Here is a 23,273-nt window from a genome sequence, read left to right on the forward strand (position 1 = left end):
AGAGGTCTGTCTAGTCACAGCTATGGGTTTTCCAGTAGTCATGTATGGATGTGAGAGTTGGACCATAAAGAAGACTGAGCATCAAAGAATTGATGCTTTTGAACTGTGGTATTGGAGAAGACTCTTGAGAGACCCTTGGATGGCAAGGAAGATCCAACCAGTCCTTCCTAAAGAAAATTAGTCCTGAATATTCATTGGAAGGATGGATGCTGAAGCTGAAGTTCCAATACTTTGGCCACCTGATGCGGAGAACTGACTCATTGGAAAAGACCCTGATGCTGGGAAAGATTGAAGGTAGGAGGAGAAGGGGATGACAGAGGATGAGATGGTTGGATGGCATCACCAACTCAATTGACATGAAGTTCAGCAAACCCTGGGAGATGATGAAGGACGGGAAGTGTGGTGTTCTGCAGTCCATGGGGTCGCAAAGAGTCAGACACAACAAAGAGACTGGACAACAACAAATCTACAGAAAACTGTACAAGATCATATTCATTGTGAGCTGCTCTTATGTCTAAATTAAAATGTTCCTACTGGGATAGCAATGCATTTTCACTTATTCTTTTTTGGATGAAGAATAATGCTTGTCCACCACCTCCCATTGATAACATCAAAGGTGAGCAATGAGCAGAGAAAAGAGAAAGAGGTGAAAAGGCAGGACTGGGAAGGGAAGAGAAGAGCCTGTAAGTCAGTTATTGGACCAGACCTTCTGCTCTATGGGCTGCCGTCACCATCAGTCAACAGGGAGGAAGGGCATGGGGACAGAATTCATTAAAGTAAGGAGCTCAGAATCTGCCTGCAATGCAGGAGACCCCAGTTCGATTCCTGGGTCAGGAACATCCCCTGGAGAAGGGATAGGCTACCCACTCCAGTATTCTTGGGCTTCCCTGGTGGCTCAGCTGATAAAGAATCTGCCTGCAATGTGGGAGACCTGGGTTCGATCCCTGGGTTGGGAAGATCCCCTGGAGAAGGGAACAGCTACTCACACCAGTATTCTGCCCTGGAGAATTCCATGGACTGTATGGAGGTTGCAAAGAGTCAGACACAACTGAGCAACTTTCACTTTCAAGGAGCACAGGAAGTCACAGAGATTTAGAGTCAGTGGGAGGTGAGAACTTCCTGTCACAGCTCCTGAAACCCTTGGTCTCTAGTTGATAGAAGATTATGGTCAATGACATGTGTGTACATCAGTGACCCTTCATGCTTATGAGGGCTATTACACGTCAAGCCTCGCAGTTTCTTGTGAGACAAATCACTTACCAGACTGTCTTAGGACATCTGAGGTGTCTCATTTTTTTTATCTCTTTTATCAAAATGCCTGAGCCTAACGGGCAAAAGCACTGTGTGATTTAGTTTCTCAGAGAAGAGTTTAAAATAAACAGAAAGAATGTTGCAAATTTTAACACAGAAATGCAAGATCAACCAAAGTTTAGGTTATTTCAAAATCATTCCTTTCAAAAAGAAAGTCCTAACTACTTCCAGATAATTTGGAACATGTTATTTCATAATCAGATTTCTAACTTTGGTGATATTATTTTTTCTGCTAATGCAGATGAAGGACTTCCCCACTGGCTTAGACGGTAAATTTAAAAGAAACAGAAGTTACATTGTCTAGAATTTAATCAGGGTACAATGGTGAGAAAGCAGAAATAACAGCAAAATAGAAAATATATTCAGGTCACCTGCCACTGACACACATTGTGTATCAATGTTACTATAATATGGACTACAGGTTAATTTAAAAAAGAATACTCAGGAAAAACACAAAAGCTTTTGGGTTTTCTTCAGGTACATTCCACATTAAATTAACAGCCCTGAATTAAAATTCTGGAAAGCTTTGATTTCCCAGGTAATCACAATTGGGCTTGAGAAAAGCCTGTCACCTTGTGGCCATTCCCTGCAATAGCAACCGTAAAACTTGCTTGTGAGTCCTTGTTCAGTCACTCAGTGGTGTCCGATGTTATGACACAAATTATTCACAGCACATACAGCTCACTGTGGGGCTTCAGCGTAGTGGGTCGCCAGGCTGGGCAGGCTCCAGGGCAGGAAAAGCAGGTCCAGGGTCCAGAAAAATCCTTTCAGGGGAGGCGCTCAAGTACACTCCCTGAAAAGGATTCAATTTAGGGAAGTTAACACTCAGGTTACCTCTGAGAGGATACTGGGAGTTTTCCAGGCAGTCAGGAAAGAACAATGGATGCAGAGGTGATGAACAGAAATAATCACAAATGACTCTGCATACCTAAGATGAAGAAGTGTTTGGGTATAAGAGAAGGTGAGGGCGATTTACAAGGTTCAGATTAGGAGCACTTCTGTGTACCATTTCAGAGGCTTTGATTTTGTACATAGGAACTGAGGAAACCCTGAAACTTTGGAAGGGGAGGTTGGTGCTTGAAGGAAGACCCCCTGAAGACAGAAGGCTTCTCATGGGGCTGATCTAAATGACCCCAATAAGACCTGTTTTTTGTTTTTTAATTTTAAAATTTATTTTATTACTTTTACAGCTTTATTAGGAAATAAATGACATACATCACTGTATAAGTTTAAGGCATACACCACGACAGTTTTGATTGATATGTATTGAGAAATGATTACTACAGTAGGCTCAGTTAACATCCATCTTCTCATTCATCATTTTCTTATTTCTTGAATTATGCTTTGAGTACTTCATAAGACTTTAGAAGATTCACATATCTCTAGCTGAGTTATGTTCATTCTAATGCCTTTAAACAAAATTGGAACAGTCACATTATTTTTCTTTACTTTTTTTTTATTGGAGTATAGCTACTTTACACTGTTATGTTAATTTCTGCTGTACAGCAAAGTGAATCAGCCACATGTATACACATATCCCCTCATTTTCGGATTTCCTTCCCATTTAAGTCAGCACAGAGCACTGAGTAGTTTCCTGTGCTGTAGAGTAGGTTCTCCTTAATTATCTATTTTATACATCACAGCCTTGTCCTGGCAAAGGGGCTTGCATAACTCAGTGGAACTATGAGCCATGCCATGCAGGGCCACCCAAGACAGACAGGTCATAGTGAAGAGTTCTGACAAAATGTGGTCCACTGGAGGAGAAAGTGGCAACCCATTCCGATATTCTCGCCTGGAAAACCCCATGAACAGTGTAAAAAGGCAGCAGTCCATGGAATCGCAAAGGGTTGGACACAACTTAGCAACTGAACAGCAACGAAGTGAATAGAAGACCCAATTTTTAAAAGAGTATTTCCTGTTACTTTCATAGAAGTACAATGGAAATGTCTAGATTACTGGTGGTTACTGTTTCTTAAACTGTTTCATTGAAGTACTGAAGTGTAATTTTCATATGCATGGGTGTAATTGTCATATGCATGTCTATATTACTGGTAATTACTGTTTCTTAAACTGTTTCATTGAAGTACTGAAGTGTAATTGTCATATGCATGGGTGCCTGCTTTAGTCCTGCTCTTTGTGATCCCATGAACTGTAGCCTGCCAGGCTCCTCTGTCCATGGGATTCTCCAGGCGAGAATACTGGAGTGGGTTGCCATTTCCTCCTCCAAGGGATCTTCCCAACGCAGGATCAAGCCTGCATGTCCTGTGACTCCTGCACTGCAGGTGGATTTTTTTACCCACTGAGCCACCGGGGGAGTCCTGTAATTGGCATAGAAGCAATGATGTTCTGTGCTGTGCTTAGTTGCCCAGTCACGTTCGACTCTTTGTAACCCCCATGGACTGTAGTTCGCCAGGCTCCTCTGTCCATACAGATTCTCCAGGCAAGAATACTGGAATGGGTACCATGCCCTCCTCCAGGGAATCTTCCAAACCCAGGGATCGAATCCAGGTCTCCCTCATTGCAGGCAGATTCTTTACTATCTGAGCCACCAGCCCATAAACAATGATAGTTTGGAGGAAAATAGTAAAGCTCTATTTGATCAGCTGTGCTTGGTGTGTCCCACAAAACAGACTGACTCAGAGATGGAGGCGTGAAGTGTATTTCTAAATTCATGTTTAGGAAAACCGGGACTGATGGTACTATTAGCTCCACACACACTTCATCACTCACTCTCATCTCCATGACCTAAATAAAGCAGATGGAATCTAAGATACCATGTTGCAGTAGAGAAAAGTGTGTAAAAAATGGAACTACAGTGAATTTATTTCAAATAGTAAATGCTCAAGTACAAGACTGAATGTATCATAAAAGAAAGGACAGCGGCAATTAGATGAATCAAAAAAACTGAGTCCAGGTACTTCCCTGGTGGTCCAGTGGCTAAGACTCCACAGTCCCAGTGCAGGGGCTGTGGGTTTGATCCCTGATCATGACAGGTTGTTGCTGAGCCATTAAAGATGCTGGGATTCTTGGCCTCCGGAGGAGAAGAATTCAACCTGGGGCCAGTGACGAGGCTTGATCGCTCAGAGCTTTTGTGTAATAAAGTTTTATTAAAGTATAAAACAGGTAGAGAAGGCTTCTGACATAGACATTGGAAGGGGGCAGAAAAAGTGCCCCCCTGCTAGTCTTAAAGAGTCGGACACGACTGAGCGACTGAACTGAACTGAACTGATATACCTACTAGCAGGCTGCTAATTAGAGAAAGGAAACATCTCGAAACTCAGAGAGTGGCACCAGGCCTCTCACCCACAATATGCATTTTGAGATAACATTGGCACAAGGTGAATTGGCCCAGGCCATAAAACTATTGACATGAATCTTGAAGCAAGGCAGGTTTCCAAGCAAATATATAGTCTCATTAACATAGCTTAAGAGAACACTTGCATAATTAAAACACACTGGTTTGTTGAATAAAACATACTGGTTTGTCAAGTCAGTTCTGAGTCTTATTGACTTGAAGAAAGACAGAGTCTTAGGTAAATACACAGTTCATTAACATAGCTTAAGAAAAACATTTCCATAAGAAAACACATTGGTTAGCTCAAGGTTTGAGAATAGTTCAGGTGGAGCCAGGTGTTGTCATGGCAACACAGAAGGACCATGGCAACAACAAAGAAATCTTTTAATTTTGTGTAGAGAAGGGGAAAAAATCTGACACTTGTGGTTTGTTTCCTCCTGCCACTTAAGAGAGAGATAAAAAACATCTGACCCTTGTAGCCTATTTTCTCCATTTGGAGACCCCTCGCCTTTCTGCCTGGAGAAGGCAATGGCACTCCACTCCAGTACTCTTGCCTGGAAAATCCCACGGACGGAGGAGCCTGGTGGGCTGCAGCCCATGGGGTTGCTAAGAGTCAGACACGACTGAGCGATTTCACTTTCATGCATTGGAGAAGGAAATGGCAACCCACTCCAGTGTTCTTGCCTGGAGAATCCCAGGGACGGGGGAGCCTGATGGGCTGCTGTCTCTGGGGTCGCACAGAGTCGGACACGACTGAAGCGACTTAGCAGCTTAGCAGCAGCAGCCTTCCTGCCTGTTACCCTCTCAGTCAGGGAACTAGATCCCACATGTCGCAATAAAGAGTCCGCACACTGTAATGAAGATGAAACAGTCCACACACTGCAACTAAGGCCTATGGCAGCTAAATACATTTTAAAATAAGTTTTAAGAAAAAGAAATATTGAGTCCATTTTTACTAAGTAAGAATATTGAGTAATGTTATTATATGATTGCAAATAAATGTTACAAGATGGTGAAATGTGCTGAAGGAAAATATTATAGTAACAACATTTAAACACTTCAGATAAACAAGGACTATAACCATCATTTTATTGCAAGCAAACTATGCATGCTATGGCTGACAAAAGCGGCCCTTATTTTTGTCATGTAATTGGCTCTTTTTATCATGCTATTCTGCCAACTAAAGAAGCCCACTGAACTGCGTCCTGAAGGTTTGCAGCAGGCTGAGTCTGCACTCCTGGAGCCCAGTAATTTTTCCAAGTGAAAACAACTTGGTTGACTTATAAATCTTGACTTATAAAAATGTTACAACATATTCCTAAAGTGTAGCATAGGGAACTGTGACAATTCCCACAATTATAATACAATGTAACAGGATCTAAAATGGAAATATTTTGGTGCATGTTACATAAATGGCAAGAGAATAGTAGAGGTTCAGCTCTGTACTTACTATTATAAAGTCATCATAAGCAGAAATAATGGCTATATTTCATTATTATCATTTTTAGTCTCACTGTTTGTGATCTTAAGCACAAAGTCAGTTAAGCACATATTAGACAATTTACAATTTCGTATGACTCATAAGAAAGGATTACATCTGAATTATTTACCCAGATGTGTTGAAAAAAAAAAGATTACACTTGTTTACTCATGACTAGTAATCTAATACAAAATAAAGGAAAACTTTTTCTCCTCAAGCATCGGGGTCGACAGAAACGTTTCAGTGCCTACTGGGGTTCACCGTGAATACTAGTGTGTTTACATCAATAAAAACTAGACTAACGTTTCTGAGGACTGTTTCTCGGGAGTAAGTAGACTGATAATCATCACAGCTTTATTTCCAGGGAGACACACTTGGAGGAGATGAGCCCGAGGTGCCTTCTCTCATGAAGGAGGAAGCACACTGCTCGGATGACTGTGGGGCTGACCTGCACTCCCTGGCTTTGCTCTCACCTAAGGAGCGGTTCGAACTTCCCAGGTGACTCAGTGGTAAAGGATCTGCCTGCCAAGCAAGAGACATGGGTCGGAGCCCTGGGTCAGGAGGATCCCCTGAAGAAGGGAATGGCAATCCACTCCAGTATTCTTGCCTGGGAAATGCCGTGGACAGAGGAGTCTGGCGGGTTCCAGTCCATGGGACCCCAAAGATCTGACACAACTGAGTGACTAACACTTTCACTGTGAATGAGCAACCGCTAGGCAAACGGAGGCACTGAATCACATCCACCGACCACCAGCGTTTACAGCCTCAGCCAGACCTGGGCTGTGAGGTCACCCAGCCCCGACACCAAAAGCATGAGATGAAGAAGAGGAGCAACGAGTGCCTGTGTCCTGTGTCGTCTGCCCTCAGGTATGTACGTCTGTCTCCTTTTTACAAGATGACATTCGGAGTTCCTGCTGCAGTTGGGTCCCTAGCGTCCATTAGGTAACTTGGATTAGCTGGCCCCACTCCAGCTCCCGCCCCTGCACGGATGCACTCTCTCTCATTCAGGCACCAAGTGGAACCTCAGAGTTCTCCATGCACAGTGGGCATCTCCACCTCCATCACACCTGCATAGAGTCAGGGGTGTGAAGCCTTTGTGAGTCTAAAACCAACACATCAAGATCCAGGGGCACAGTGTCAAGTATCAGGACTAACAAGTGGGACTTCCCTGGAGGTCCACTGGGTAAGCTTCCACCTATCAGTGCAGGGGACACAGGTTCAATCCCTGGCCTGGGAAGATCCCACATGCTGCGGGGCAGCTAAGCCTGAACGCTACAACTACTGAAGCCCGTGCACCGAGAGCCCACAACATACTCCACAAAAAAAAGAAGCCACCGCAATGAGAAGCCCTGGCACTAGCAGGAACTAGAGGGGAGCCCCCTGTCGCAGCAACTAGACAAAGCCTGAATGCAGCAAGAAGACCCAGTACAGCCGAAAATAAAATAAAAATCAAAGCCAAAACATAAGACTCACAAGTGGTCCATGCTGTGTCTCAAATAGCAAAATATAACTGTGCTGAAAAGTATGAATAACACATTTATTGACTGCAGTGACCTACTCTTAGAAGGGAGTTTAAAAATAAACCATTTTAATGATCTTTGCTGACTGTTTATCTGCTTTTTAAAAGCAACTTTCTGTTAAATAAATGTTTTCAATGATCAGTAAAGCAAGCTAGTACAAACTTACATTCTTTACAACAGAAAGAACACACACACATGAAATATTTGAAAGTGGGAAAGTGCCTTTTGTAGAGTTCTATGGTTATAGAAGGATTTGTATGCTAGAGAAAGTGTGTATCATCTCCTAAGATGGTTTCACATTCATGGGACAGTCAACATCTCCTTCTCCAGCTGCTATTGGACCCCTGGGCATTTCTAATACTTTTCTTCATTTGACAATATGCTCAGTCGCTCAGTCATATCCGACTTTTTGAGACCACATGGACTGTAGCGCACCAGCCTCCTCTGTCCATGGGATTCTCCAGGCAAGGATAGTAGAATGGGTTGCCATGCCCTTCTCCAGGGGACTTTCCCAACTCAGGAATCAAACCCGTGTCTTTCGCACCTCCTGCACTGGCAAGTGGATTCTTTACCAGTGCACCACCTAAGAAGCCCTAATATGATGTTACAAACTTAAAAACAAATCCCCTGTGTGATAGAACTGGAGGCTAAATGTAAATCTACCGGCTGTTCACACTAAGTCGACAAGGCCTCTCTTTACCACCCCCTCCAAAGCCATCCTGTCACTGGGAGCAGGATCCACAGCCACCACAATACATAACCTGTGAGCCGAGTCTCCTCAGTCCTGCTCCCTCTCCCTGGCCCCAGACAGACAGGCTTCCTCCCTGCGCCCCTGCCTTGGGGTCTTTGCAGGTTCTGTTCCCTCGCCTGAGAACAAGCTTCCACAAGTGTCCCCCTCATCTCTGGCACACAACGAGCTCCTGCACCCTCAGGCTGTTGTTCAAATGTTACCTTCTTAGAGAGATAACCCTTAACCATCTTTACAAACACTGTATCAACACCAGAAATTCCCTAAATAGCTTCCCTGCTTGTTTCGTTCACAGTGCTTAATGACATATATCTCTGCAGTTTCCTTTATTTATAGATTTATTAATCCCCCGTCTTCTCTTTCTCCTCACTAGACCTTGAGCTCCATGAGGACAGGTTTTGATTGCTTATCCATTGCTTGCAACCCTAGGGCCTACTCAAATGCCTAATGTGCAGTCAGGTTTTTTGTTTTGTTTGTTTGTTTTCTAATGGGGTATAGATGCTTTACAATGTTGTGTTCATTTCTACCATACAGCAAAGTGAATCAGCTATACAGATACATAAATCCCCTCATTTCTGGACTTCCTTCCCATTTAGATCATCACAGAGCACCAAGTAGGGTTCCCTATGCTGTGCAGTAGGTTCCCCTTAGTTATCTATTTTATGCACAGTAATGAGGGCTGAGGGGTAATTTCATATCAAGGGAAATATTTTTTTTTTTTACTGCTCAATTATGTCTGCCTCTGAAGTCGCATCTTAGAATGTGAACCATCACCAGCACATCAACTTAGAGCAACCATGCTCATCCCAACCCTATTCTGCCTGAGGCCTTGCAATGTCTCCCGCATTCTCCCGTGGTCCACACCGAAATGGGGACGCACAAAGCCTTACTAGTAAAATTCCACCACCCAGTTCCGGTGACTCAGCCCTGACATGACATTCAAAGTCAGCATCAGTGCCGTGGATGGAACTGTTTCAAAGGCTGAATGTGGTAATCAGAGCCAATATTTAATCAATATACTATTCAAACAAAAAGTGAATACTCTCATCTCCTCACAAATATGTTTTTATTGATTCTTCTCTTTCTTAAATCTTTGTCCTTTTTATTTCACTACTACAACATTAGGCCATTTATTTGAAAGGCTTTTTTCTTTTTCATATCATTTTAAAATTGTCTTATGAAACTATCATCTTTATTCATGCAAATATAATGCCATAATCAAACAGTTTAAACTTGTGTTTAATTTAAAACAGTTTCTGCTCTGTTTTCCAGATGATTGTACAGGAGGCAGTGATCAAGACCGTTCCCAAAAAAAAGAAATGCAAAAAGGCAAAATGGCTGTCTGAGGAGGCCTTACAAATAGCTGAGAAAAGAAGAGAGGCTAAAGGCAAAGGAGAAAAGGAAAGATAAATATATACCCATTTGAATGCAGAGTTCCAAAGACTAGCAAGGAGAGATAAGAAAGCCTCCCTCAGTGATCAATGCAAAGAAATAGAGGAAAACAATAGAATGGGACAGGCTAGAGATCTCGTCAAAAAAATTAGAGATACCAAGGGAACATTTCATGCAAAGATGGGCACAGTAAACAACAGAAATGGTATGGACCTAACAGAAGCAGAAGATATTAAGAAGAGGTGGCAAGAATACACAGAACTATACAAAAAAGATCTTCACGACCAAGATAATCACAATGGTGTGATCACTCACCTAGAGCCAGACATCCTGGAATGCAAGGTCAAGAGGGCTTTAGGAAGCATCACTACAAACAAAGCTAGTGGAGGTGATGGATTTCCAGTTGAGCTATTTCAAATCCTAGAAGATGATGCTGTGGAAGTGCCGCATTCAGTCAGTAAGTCATTTCAGTTGCTCAGTCACGTCCAACTCTTGGCAATCCCATGGACTGCAGCACACTGGGCTTTCCTGTCCATCACCAACTGCTGGAGGTTACTCAAACTCATGTCCATTGAGTCAGTGATGCCATCCAATCATCTCATCCTCTGTCGTCCCCTTCTCCTCCCACCTTCAATCTTTCCCAGCATCAGGGTCTTTTCAAATGAGTCAGTTCTTTGCATCAGGTGGCCAAAGTTCTGGAGTTTCAGCTTCAGCATCAGTCCTTCCTGAATATTCAGGACTGATTTCCTTTAGGATGGACTGGTTTGATCTCCTTGCAGTCCAAGGGACCCTCAAGAATCTTCTCCAACACCACAGTTCAATATACCACCAAATTTGGAAAACTCAGCAGTGGCCACAGGACTTGAAAAGGTCAGTTTAATTCCAATCCCAAAGAAAGGCAATGCCAAAGAATGCTCAAACTACCACACAATTGCACTCATCTCATATGCTAGCAAAGTACTGCTCTAAATTTTCCAAGCCAGGCTTCAACAGTACATGAACCGTGAACTTCCAGATGTTCAAGTTAGATTTAGAAAAGGCAGAGGAACCGGAGATCAAATTGCCAACATCTGCTGGATCATCCAAAAAAGCAAGAGAGTCCCAGAAAAACATCTACTTCTGCTTTATTGACTATACCAAAGCCTTTGACTGTGTGGATCACAACTAACTGTGGAAAATCTTTCAACAGATGGGAATACCAGACCACCTGACCTGCCTCCTGAGAAATCTGTATGCAGGTCAAGAAGCAACAGTTAGAACTGGGCATGGAACAACAGACTGGTTCCAAATTGGGAAAGGAGTACGTCAAGGCTGTATATTGTTACCCTGCTTATTTAACTTATTGTGCAGAGTGAATCATGAGAAACGCTGGGTTGGATCAGTCACAAGCTGGAATCAAGATTGCCAGGAGAAATAGCAATAACATCAGATATGCAGATGACACCACCCTTATGGCATAAAGTGAAGAAAAACTAAAGAGCCTCTTGATGAAAGTGAAAGAGGAGAGTGAAAAAGTTAGCTTGAAACTCAACATTCAAAAAACTAAGATCATAGCATCTAGTCCCATCACTTCATGGCAAATATATGGGGAAACAGTAGAAACAGTGGCAGACTTTATTTTGAGGGGCTCCAAAATCACTGCAGGTGGTGATTGCAGCCATGATATTAAAAGATGTTTGATTCTTGGAAGAAAAGCCATGACCAACCTAGACAGCATATTAAAAAGCAAAGACATTACTCTGTCAACAAAGGTCCTTTTAGTCAAAGCTATGGATTTTCCAATAGTCATGTAAGGATGTGAGAGTTGGACTATAAAAGAAGCTGAGAGCTGAAAACTTGATGCTTTTGAACTGTGGTGTTGAAGAAGACTCTTGAGGGTCCCTTGGACTGCAAGGAGATCCAACCAGTCCATCCTAAAGGAGATCAGTCCTGAATATTCATTGAAAGGACTGATGCTGAAGCTGAAACTCCAATACTTTGGCCACCTAATGCAGAGAACTGACTTATTTGAAAAGACCCTGATGCTGGGAAAGATTGAAGGCACAAGGAGAAGGGGACGACAAAGGATGAGCTGGTTGGATGGCATCACCGACTCAATGGGCATGAGTTTGATTAAACTCTAGGAGTTGGTGATGGACAGTGAGGCCTGGCGTGCTGCAGTCCATGGGATCGCAAAGAGTCGAATATGGCTGAGTGACTGAACTGAATTGAACTGACAGAAGAGTGTTTTAAAAAGATTCTGGGGGCTTCTTTGGTGGCTCAGTGGTAAAGAATCCACCTGCCAATGCAGGAGACACGGGTTCCATCCCTGGTCCAGGCAGACCCCACACGCTGCAGAAGAATTAAGCCTGTGCCATAACTATTGAGCCTGTGCTCTAGAGCCTGGGAGCAACAAGAGAAACCACCACACACCACACCTAGAAAAAAGCCCACACATCAGTGAAGACCCAGCACAGCCATAAGCAAATAAATAAAAAAAATTTTTAAAGATTCTGTGCTGTACAGTAGGTTCTCATTAATTATCTATTTTATTCATAGTATCAATAATGTATATATGTCAATCCCAGTCCCCCAAATCATCTCACTCCTCTGTCCCCCTTGGTGACCTAAATGAGAAGGAAATCCAAAAGAAGAGGGGATATAGTTGTACATACAACAGATTCACTTTGCTGTACAGTAGAAACAAACAGAACACTGTAAGGCAATTATACACCAATAAGTTTTATTTTTTTTAAAGGAAAAAAGAGATTCAGGTCTCATGCACCATTTAAACCCTACCTTAAAAACAGATCTCTCTAAAAAGAATGAGTCAGGTGAAAGCAGAAGTGGCCTTGAACCTGCTAAATTACTTTAGCTGGCTTGTACAGTCGCCCGAGAGCACACTTGTGAATTTCTATATCACACAAAAATAGCGTGTCAAGGATTCAGGGTGGTTCAGTATCTCAGGCAATGATTTGCTATGTAAACAAACATCTGATGAGGAGACTTGCGTGTGGTTCCCAGGAACAGACTACTTATTCTTCGGAGTCTGTCATTTAGGAATCGCCCTGTTGGGAAGACCTCGGTCAAGACAATGTCTGAACTGTCTTTCTATGTGGCCCTGAATATCTCGTCTCCAAGACAACCAGTCACTCACACACACGTGTCTGTCACGGAGTCATCACATCCAGCTGACACAGTCACAAGTCTCAAGCTTCCCTGAATTACTTGCACAGATATCCTCCCAGCTTGTACTTATAATGTGTGGTCTCTGAGTATAGAGAGGATGAAGTTAGACTAACAAAACTGCATGTTCAAAGCTTTAAAAGTTTTTATCATATAAATGTCACTGGTGACATCTTGCTCCATTACACTGGATAAGAAGCAAAAGTGTGTCAATCGCTTCAGTTGTGTCCGACTCTTTGTGACCATATGGATCCTCTGTCCATGGAATCCTCCAGGGAAGAATACTGGAGGGGTAGCCATTCCATTTTCCAAGGGATCTTCTCAACTCAAGGACTGATGATCAGTAAATCAAGTCAAAACCTAATGTGCACTTTTTATTGGCACTAAGGAATGTTGCTTTTGCTTATAAGGTCCAAGGACTTCTTCATAACACTTTTGTTTCAGTGTCATTTTCCCCCAATGCTCCAGGCCTTCACCAGACCTGACCTCAAGAGAAACCACTTTACAGAGGCTGACTTACTCAGGTTTCCTCACTGCCTAGCTGCCCCGGAGCCAGGAATTACCCACCTCTGTTCCGGTTCTGAATCCCACATGGGGTAACGAAACATCTGGAGTGGAGACACACAAGTGGAAATTACCACAGGAGCCAGTCCTGGGCTAGGAAAGCCTTAACTGTAATTTATGAGTTGCCTGAGGCTCATGGGCGACAACCTGTGTTAAAAACTCCAGAAGGACCTAATGATGGAGGGACACCCACAAGATTGTGGGCTTTTCCCTGAGGAGTTCAACCTGGTCCTCACATTAAATACCAGTGAGAAAAGCCTTTGTGCTCTAACAGAGACAGCACTCTGTTCTTCTTAACGAGGCTGCACTTGGGGAATCCTAAGAATGAGAGCCTAACCCACCTGGGGTCATCAGGGCCTAACTGAAGGAGCAGAAAGAAAGAAACAAATGAAATGTATGAACCCATTTGTTGTTGTTCAGTCATGAAGTCATGTCCGACTCTTTGGAATCCCATGGACTGCAGCACGCCAGGCTTCCCTGTCTTTCACTGTCTCCTGGAATATGGTCAAACTCACGTTCACTGAGTCAGTGATGCCATCCAACCATCTCATCCTCTGTCGTCCCCTTCTCCTCCTGCCTTCAATCTTTCCCAGCATCAGGGTCCTTTCCAATGAGTCAGTTCTTCGCATCAGATGGCCAAAGTATTGGAGCTTCAGAGTCAGCCCTTCCAAGGAATACTCAGGGTTGATTTCCTTTAGGATTGACTGGTTTGGTCTGTTTGCTGTCTGAGGGACTCTCAAGAGTCTTCTCCAGCACCACAGTTCGAAAGCATCAATTCTTCGGTACTCAGCATTCTTTATGGTCCAACTCTCACATCTATACATGACTACTGGAAAAACCATAGCTTTGACTTGATGCATCCCTGTTGGCAAAGTGATGTCTCTACTTTTTAATATGCTGTCTAGGTTGGTCATAGTTTTTCTTCCAAGGAGCAAGTGTCTTTTAATTTCATGGTCCAGTCATCATCTGCAGTGATTTTGAAGCCCAAGAAAATAAAGTCTGTTGCTATTTCCATTGTTTCCCCATCTATTGCCATGAAGTGATGGGACCGGATGCCATGATCTTTTTATGACTGTTGAGTTTTAAGCCAGCTTTTTCACTCTTATCTTTCACTCTCATCAAGAGGCCCTTTAGTCTCTCTTTGCTTTCTGCCATAGGGTGGTATCATCTGCGTATCTGAGGTTGTTGATATTTCTCCCTGTAATCTTGATTCCAGCTTGTGACTCATTGAGCCCAGTGTTTCTTATGATGTTCTCTGCATAGATATTAAAGAAACAAGGTGACAGTATATGGCCTTGACGTACTTCTTTCCCAATTTTGAGCCAGTTCATTATTCCATGCCTGGTTCTAGCTGTTGCTTCTTGACCTGCATTCAAGTCTCTCAGGAGGCAAGTAAGATGGTCTGTTGTTCCTATCTCTTTAAGAATTTTCCACAGTTTGTTGTTATCCACACAAACAAAGCCTTTAGCATAGTTAATGAAACAGAAGTAGATGTTTTTCTGGAATTCTCTTTCTTTTTCTATGATCCAATGGATGTTGACAATTTGACCTCTGGTTCCTCTGCCTTTCTAAATCCAGCTTGTACATCTGGAAGTTCTTGGTTCACGTACTGCTGAAGCCCATCTTGATGGATTTTGAGGATTACCTTGCTAGCATGTGAAATAAGCACAGTTGTGTGGTAGTTTGAACATTTTTTTGCATTGCCCTTCTTTTGGATAAGAAAGAAAACTGATCTTTTCCAGTCTGATGGCCACTGCTGAGTTTTTCAAATTTGCTGGCACACTGAGTGCAGCACTTTAATGGCATCATCATTTTGACAGTTATGAAACAATACCGGCTGGAATTTTATGCTCAATCTCCATAAGACCAAAGATAGACAAGAAATCCTGAGAGACACCAGAGCGGGGGAAAACAAAAACAAAGCACCTTGTCTGGTGTTGAAATACCTTTCTAGGTCCAAGATGGAGCTTTTAGAGAAGGAAAATAATAAATTATTTAGACAGAAGGAAAAAATAATTGTTTAGAGAGAAGGTCAGAAATTTAGGCCTATATAAAGGAAGAAAGAGCACTGAAGAAAGAATAAGTGAAGTCAAAATAAACTTTTATTTTTCTTAGTTCTCATGCATCTATCAAATAACATTTTGTTAAAGAATACTACCAAGAATATATTCAATTATGTAATCATATATAATATACTTATATATGCTTGTGTATGCTTGTATACGGGCTTCGCAGGTTGCTCAGCAGTAAAGAATCTGCCTGCCAATGCAGGAGATGCAGGTTTGATCTCTGGGTTAGGAAAATCTCCTGGTAAAGGAAATGGCAACCTGCTCCAGTATTCTTGCCTGGTAAATCCCACAGTCCACGGGGTCACAAAGAGTCAGACATGACTTAGTGTCTAAACAATAACAACATGCTTGTATATATATTTTAAAAATGATAGCAAAGATTCAAGGGATTGAAGGAAGGGACTAGGATTATTTTGTTGCTGCTGCAAAGCTGCTAAGTCACTTCAGTCGTGTCCAACTCTGTGCGACCCCATAGACAGCAGCCCACCAGGCTCCCCCATCCCTGGGATCCTCCAGGCAAGAACACTGGAGTGGGTTGCCATTTCCTTCTCCAATGCATGAAAGTGAAAAGTGAAAGTGAAGTCACTCAGTTGTGTTCGACTCTTAGCAACCCCATGGACTGCAGCCTACCAGGCTCGTCCATCCATGGGATTTTCCAGGCAAGAGTACTGGAGTGGGGTGCCATTGCCTTTTTACTTTAAGGTATTTATACTACCTTTGAATTATGACATTATTTGAAAGTGGCCTACTATTAGCTGTAAATGTATGATGCAAACTCTAGGGCTACCACTAAAACAAGTAAAAAAAGAATATTTAAGTGACATGCTAATAAAAGGGAGAAAATGACATCATACAAAATGCTCAGGTAAAGTCACAAAAAGCAGGAAAAGTGTTGAAAAAAATTAGATGGTAAAGGGCAACAAATAAACTACAGTAAAAACATGGCAGATACGAATCCAGCTACATCAGCAACCACTTTGAACGTCAGTGATCTAAATGACCAATAATTGTTTGTAAGCTGGGTCAAAACAGCAGACTTAATCACACATTGTCTAATGAAACTCACACTGAGTGTAAAGACAAACAGATGAAGGAAAATCCACATATAAACAGCAGTCCAGAGAAAACAGGAGTAACCTATTAATTTCACAGAACAAGCTTCAAAGCAGGGAAAGGTATCAGGGATAAAGAGGGTATTAAATAATGATAAAGGAATCAATTATCAAGAAGACATAACAATCCTTCATGTGAATGAACCTAACAATGGGCAAACTGTGTGAAGGAGCAACTAATAGAATTGCAAAAGACGTAGGTAAATCCATTATCTGAGCTGGAGATTTCAACACAAGTCTATTAGAAATGGACAGATCATCAGGAAGAAAATCAGGAAGGAAACTCAACCATAACATCTAGGAACTTCCCTCGTGGTCCAGTGGTTAAGAATCCGCCTTGCAATGCAAGGGACACACATTCAAACCCTGGTTCAGGATCTAAGATCCCACATGCCATGGCGCAACTAAGCCCGCATGCCACAACTCCTGAAGCCACGTGCTTTAGAGCCCACACCCCCAACTCCTGAGCCTGCACGTCACAACTAGAGAGCCTGTGAGCTGCAGCAAAGGATTCCACGTGATGCAGTGAAGATCCCGCATGCTGCAACTAAGACCCGACACAGCCAAATAAATGAATGTTAAACACATAACATTCGTCAACTGGATACAATTCACATCTACGAATTATGGCAACAATAGAACACACGTTGTTCTCATGCTCACCTGGAAGACTCACAAAGATACACCATGCCACATTCTGGGCCACAGACACACTTTAACAAGTTTAAAACAACAGAAACAATATAACGAACCTCCCTGTTGGTACAGTGGAGAAGAGCCCATGTGCCATTGCAGGGGCACAGGTTTGATGTCTGGTCCAGGAAGATTCCACAGGCCACAGAGAGACTAAGCCCACGCACCACAACCACTGAGCCTGTGCTCTAGAGCCCGTGCTCCCCAAGGGGAGCCACCTCAGAGAGAAGCCGCGCACCACAGATGGAGAGGAACCCCCGTCTGTCGGAACTAGAGAAAAGCTCACACAGCAAGGAAGGCCCAGCACAGCCAGAAGCAAATTCTAAAAAATGAAAGGAAACTACAGACCGAGATCTCTCATGAACATAAACGTGAACTATTGCTACATGAAAATATTAGCAAATAGAACCCTGCCGCTAAGTCACTTCAGTCGTGTCTGACTCTGTGCAACCCCATAGACGGCAGCCCACCAGGCTCCCCCGTCCCTGGGATTCTCCAGGCAAGAACACTGGAGTGGGTTGTCATTTCCTTCTCCAATGCATGAAAGTGAAAAGTCAAAGTGAAGTCGCTCAGTCGTGTCCGACTCTTAGCGACCCCATGGACTGCAGCCTACCAGGCTCCTCCGTCCATGGGATTTTCCAGGCAAGAGTACTGGCGTGGGTGCCATTGCCTTCTCTGAAATAGAACCCAACAATGTATAAAAATAGTTATACACCACAATCAAGGGTGGTTTACCCCAAGTATGCAAAGTTGGTACAACATTTCTATTAATTTTAATTTTACAAAGAATAGTAATCCTGGTTGATCACATCTGGCTTTTAAATTTATCTTGTTAAGTAAAAAGGTGAAAAAGTAATAACTCAAAAGTATGGCCCAGGGATGTTCAGTTCGGCTCCTGCTACGTTTGTGTCTCCCCCAGATTCACGCATTAGATCTTGATGCCCATGTGATGGTACTGGGAGGTGGCCCAGGAGAGACACTTCATCGTGAGAGTGGAGCCCTCAGGAATGGGGTCAGTGCTGTTACAGAAGGACCATGGAGCCCCTGCCCCTATCTCCCTGTGAGGTCCACCTGGACCCGACCCTGACCCTGACCCCAACCACACTTGGCCTTCAGCCTCCAGAATGGTCTATTGTTTATAAGCCTCCATGGCTGTGGTCTTTTGTTACAGCAGCCCAAAGGGACCAGGGCCCTCCCCTCACTCTACTTCTGTGAAAAAGGTTGTGTGTGTGTGTGTTGTGTGCATATGTTGTGTGTTGTGTATGTGTGTGTGCGGTGTGTTGTGCAGAATAAGGCCACTGACTCTCACATTTTACATGGATGAGCCCTAGAAGGTGATCAGACAAGCACGGTTTCCTCGATCATCTCTCATTGTCATGAGGGTGACACTCTCTCATCCATTCAACAGTTTAATCGTTTGTTGCATGCTGGGAGACGTGGTGGGGACTGAAGTCTGATACTCCAAGTTGGGTGGCCCCTGGCTGTGGCTGTGGTCCTCCTGCTGGGGTTCTGGGCTCTGGGGACCGTCTGATGTAGGCACGTTCTCCATGTTGTCATGTCTACCACCAGAGACCATCATAAAGGAGCTGGTGATGAAGTTTGCTTTGTCCTTTCATGATCTCTCTTTTCCTTCAGGATCTCGGGCAAATGTTCAGGTGTCCTGGGTTTGAGAAGCAGATTAAATCACACACATTCATGCTCAGGAACTTCCATGTAAAAGCCAGTCTGACGGATCTGAGGGATTATTTTCTTTCTGCATGAAATTCTGTGGGCATGCACTCTAGTTCTCTAGATGAAACTTGCTTACCTACGCTCCTTGATTGTAGCATGATGACTAACTTACTCAGAGACGTGAGATTTAAGCAAAGTAACAGCATTGAACTTGGGTTTACAGGAAGTTCTAAAGCTCCATGTGCCCAAAGGAACAGAGTTACAGCATCCTGCTCATTGCCCTGAGGACTAAGAGCCTTCCAGTCTTTCGGATGTAGAATAACCAACGTCCTTTTCATGCAGTCACGAACTATAGCAGACAAAAGATGTGCTGCTTCTTTCTCACATCCTCAAATTATTGCAATTATCTGATAAAGGAAGACACTAATTTAAAATACCATACCATGCCTGGATCTAGTCAGCAATTTTCCAATTAAAAATCCCATGGCAACTAGCTAATTTGCTGTTTCATTGGCTGGACAAATGTTTTAATCTATTGTTCTGCGCCCTATCTTAAATTTACAGTGATACATATTAGCAAACAAATGTTAGTTATCTGCATGTCTGTATAACTGCTGCTATATATGTAAATCCCACCTACATGACATTTTACAAATGTATGAAATAGCCTCCCTCAGCATTAACACTGTTGGAGAAATCTAATTCCAAGATTATCATCATTGAAATGCCATTAAACATTTAATACTCTCTCCCTGAGATTGACCAAAGAGTTCAACAACATTTGCATCAGAACTTCTTCAGTTCCTTCTTTTTCATAATTTTATATTTAATATCATCTTTCCATTTTATCTAAAATAAATATGTTGCTAGAAATTCTCATTTGGTGAGAATAAAGAACCTTTCAAAACATCATGCTACTTTCTGCCTCTCTGCTATTCACCACTTTTACGAATGAAAGATACAAATAGGTACAAAGATACATCAAGATCCCTGACTTGTGTCTTGTCTACAAGAATGGTTGGACAATGGCCACTCTGACTGGTGTGAGGTGGTATTTCATTGTGATTTTGATTTGCATTTCTAGTAATTAGTGATGCTGAGCATCTTATTATGTGCCTATTGTCCATCTATTAATTTGGGGCAAGCATAACTGTGGTTTTGAACTGTGAGTTTTAAATCATTATAACTAGGCTCAAACATATCTTTATTAATCAAAATAGGAACCATTAGAATCAACACATTTTTGCCAACGAGAAATAAGTTTGTTTATTCCTGTAGCAAAAAAAAAAAAAAAAAAATCCATGCTTTGGGATATGATGAACTCTTGGACAGCTTGTTTTGCATCCCGCTGGTTGTGGAAGTGTTTTCCCTGTAAAAAGTTATCAAGATGCTCGAACAAGTGGTAGTTGGTTGGTGAGAGGTCAGGTGAATATGGTAGATGAGGCAAAACATCATAGCAGTTTGTTCAACTTTTGAAATGTTAGTTGTATGATGTGCAGTGGGGCATTGTCATGGAGAAGACTTGGACCCTTTCTGTGGACCAATGCTGGCTGCAAGCTTTGGAGCTATCGGTGCATCTCATTGATTTGCTGAGCATACTCCTCAGATATAATAGTTTTGCTGGGATTCAAAAAGCTGTAGCGGATCAGTTTGGGCAGCAGACCACCAAACATTTACCATGACAATTTTTTCTTATAAGGGGTGGCTTTGGAAAGTGTTTTGGAGCTTCTACTCAGTCCATCCACTGAGCTGGTCTTCAACAGTGGTCTTCAACAGTTCATATTTTCAAAAATGGTACATATTAAATAATTTGAGATTTTTGATATTATAAGTCCATCTGGACAAGGTGTATGCTATATCACACACACACTCTCACCAACTGACTACCACTTGTTCAAGCATCTTGATGACTTTTTGCAGGGAAAATGCTTCTACAACCAGCAGGATGCAAAAGAGTCTGTCCAAGAGTTCGTCATATCCTGAATATGTGTTACTGTTGCATTACCTGAAGAGAGAAGTTACATTTTTAAAGGCTCTCATTTGAGATTCAGTAGAGAAGAAAGGCTAAACCCTTTTGTTAAGTAACGATTATAGAATAAATAGAATACAATAACATTTACAGGGCCTTGGCTTTCATCAGGGAGAAAGAAAAGCAGTAAACAAAGCAAGCAAAGCCTCCTCTCCTTTACCTCAGATCCCCAGAAACAGCGGGAATGAGAACAGCTGTCCTGCTGGGGCTGTTGTGTAGGGAGCAAAGCCTTCCTCCTCGGGTCAGAGGGACACGGTGTCTCAGAGGTGGCCGAGGCTGTACAAAATGAGAGCTGAAGCATTTCAGCCTCAGAACCAGAAAAGACAGATGCACTGGCCAATCACAGTCCATAAAAGGACTACAAAATGGATTTCACTGTGTGTGTTCGTTCCAACTTGGCCAATTCTTTCTGTATTTTCTTAGAGTTTCCATAGAGACAGTCTCACAAAATGATCCTCTTCTAAGCCACAGAGAAAACACACAGACAAGAGCACAAGGAAACAAAGAGAAGACAGAATTTAATTTGAACTTATAGTGATGGGAAATGGAAGAGAAATCCTTTTCTTTTGCTGGTGTGATTACTTGGAAAGGCAGTAATTTTGCTAAACAGACTTTTCTGATAGCACTCAGGAATGGCCTTGCACTTACTGTTCTACTGCAAGCCTCGAATAGTGGAATTCTGTAGAATGAAAATTCTGGGGAGAGCTATCTAAATGCTGTTTTACAGGGATGCATTGATTTTTCCCCCCCAAGTAGTCTCTTTTAAAAGTTATCAAAGTTTTACATATATGGGAGAAAATTCATTACTTACTGCAAAGCAAACAGAAAGTTTTAATCATTTTCTGTGATTCCACTACCCAGAGAAAACTGCCACTAATGACATTTCTGATTAGTGTGTGTGTGGATAGACACACAGTTCCTTGTTCTCTCTCCACAGCATTCCACTACATCAGCTTCCCGCTTAGAGGCATGTGCATTGCTGTGTTTTTAGGAAATGATTTTAAACTATTATGCAAGCAAAGCTTTAAATATAAACCTGAAATGATACACTCATTACTTCCTTCTGAAGAATTCCAACTACTGGACTTGTTTGCATGTATGGCTTCCATAAAATTCTCTTGTGCATAAATTACATCATGAGTTTCCTTGGTGTCCAGTGGTGAAGAGTCTGCCTGCCAATGCAGGGGACATGGGTTTGATCCCTGCTCCAGGAAGATCCTACATGTCGTGGAGTAATTAACCGTGTGCCCCACAACTACTGAGCCTGCGCCCTAGAGCCTGTGCTCTGCAACAAGAGAAGCCACTGCAATGAGAAGTCCACACGCCAGAGCTAGAGAGTGGTCTCCACTTGCCACAGCTAGAGAAGAGCCTGAGCAGCAATGAAGACCCAGCACAGCCAAACATAAATAAACAAATTCATTACTTGAAAGTGAACTACTTCATTTGATTTTTAAAACTATCCTGTGACCTGGATAAGCCCACTCTGACCATGGTTAAAAGTTCATCGTACGGATGAGTAAATTGAAGCTGTTTAATGGAAACGCAGAGTCGGACATGACTGAGAGTCTGAACCAAACTGAATTGAATGGAAAGCCACACTTGAACTGAGCTGTATTTCCATAGATTCTGCATGATTTTACAATAGCAAATGGCAGAGACACATGGTATATCAAAGTGTTGTCGAGTGTAGCAGTTGTAAGAAATTGACAAAATGAAAGTAAAAGTCTCTCAGTCATGTCCGATTCTTTGCAACCCCATGGACTATACAGTCCACAGAATTCTCCAGGCCAGAATACTGGAGTGGGTAGCTGTTCCCTTCTCCAGGGGATCTTCCTAACCCAGGGATTGAACCCAGGTCTCCTGCACTGCAGGCAGATTCTTCAACAGCTGAGCCACCAGAGAAACCCAATAAATTGACAAACTCCATGTAAATGACCGTGTGGTGACGTGCCGAGAGTGGCGTGGCTGGGTTTAATACAGATGCTCTGTGTCCGCTGCCGGCTTGGTTCCTGGAGAGGCTCCTGGAACTGGGATTTTTTTTTTTTTTTTTAAACAAAAGCCACCATACAGAGTTGCTTTAAATTATCACAAATTTGCCTTCCTTGCTGTCCCGTTTTCCAGTTAATTCTGCTGAATACATGCCCTTCCCCTCTAGACCAGCTGCTGGGCAAGAAGTAGACAGCAGGAGGAGCTAATGGTGTTCCAGCTAATAAAACCCTGTACA

At 42.6% G+C, this 23,273-nt stretch overlaps 1 long non-coding RNA gene across 3 annotated transcripts in view; it reads right to left on the reverse strand.

The window, feature by feature from the left end:
- Positions 1–1,602: 1,602 nt before the first annotated feature.
- The window catches only part of LOC147365366 (uncharacterized), a 38,943-nt gene continuing 17,272 nt past the window's right edge, over positions 1,603–23,273 (reverse strand). Inside the window, exons 1-2 of one of the 3 annotated variants that reach the window (XR_015135466.1) lie at positions 21,210–21,380; positions 1,603–2,104 (exon numbers count right to left, since the gene is read on the reverse strand). This is a non-coding gene — a long non-coding RNA (uncharacterized LOC147365366). Of the gene's footprint in view, positions 2,105–2,539; positions 19,010–21,209; positions 21,381–23,273 lie in introns of those variants that run through there. The other 2 variants (XR_015135465.1, XR_015135467.1) reach the window with 2 other exon arrangements.

This window comes from Bos grunniens, chromosome 10, assembly GCF_055505025.1.
Source record: "Bos grunniens cultivar Pamir isolate PY7600 chromosome 10, Bosgru_T2T1.0, whole genome shotgun sequence".
NCBI lineage: Eukaryota > Metazoa > Chordata > Mammalia > Artiodactyla > Bovidae > Bos > Bos grunniens.